Source organism: Aplysia californica, unplaced genomic scaffold (genome assembly GCF_000002075.1).
Source record: "Aplysia californica isolate F4 #8 unplaced genomic scaffold, AplCal3.0 scaffold01396, whole genome shotgun sequence".
Lineage (NCBI taxonomy): Eukaryota > Metazoa > Mollusca > Gastropoda > Aplysiida > Aplysiidae > Aplysia > Aplysia californica.
The window spans coordinates 63,569-64,157 of NW_004798666.1; positions in this window are offsets into that span (position 1 = coordinate 63,569).

Consider the following 589-nt stretch of genomic DNA (forward strand, 5'->3'; position numbering starts at 1 on the left):
GGAAGAGTACAGGTGTTACAAGAGACTAAGTCTGTAAAAATAACAATAATAAAAAAAATTGGAGGAGAGTTCTGGACGACAGAATTTGTTAGGAAAGAAGGAGCAGACTTCACCAGAGCTCCCTTCAACTACCCATAAATCCCTGAGGACACATCAATATGAATTGTGAAGTGTGCTGACAAAATGAGTTACTTCTCGGATTCAAGCCTTATGGAAGTAGAAACATCATGCTTATAAGCGAAGTTTTACAATTTATAAGTAGGAAATAATTAGAGGCATGTTCTACATAAAAGTAGAGCATCAATAGAAGAACTACTAATTTGACCTCGGTGTTGATTTTGTGCCAATATCTCCTTCTCTGGACTGCGAGAAGTAAATCATTTTGTCAGCACGCCACACAATTGGTAAAATAAAAATACATGCCCCCTCTCCCTTTTTTTAAAACTTGAGTAAGCATCCCAACATTCACATCCTTGCTGTTCTTGTAAGACAAACGCTGCAACCTCACTGTGACCCCATGCTGACCCCGGATCTGCGCACTAGGTCAAGCACATCCACGATTGGGGGGTGGGGGGAAATGGGGGATGGG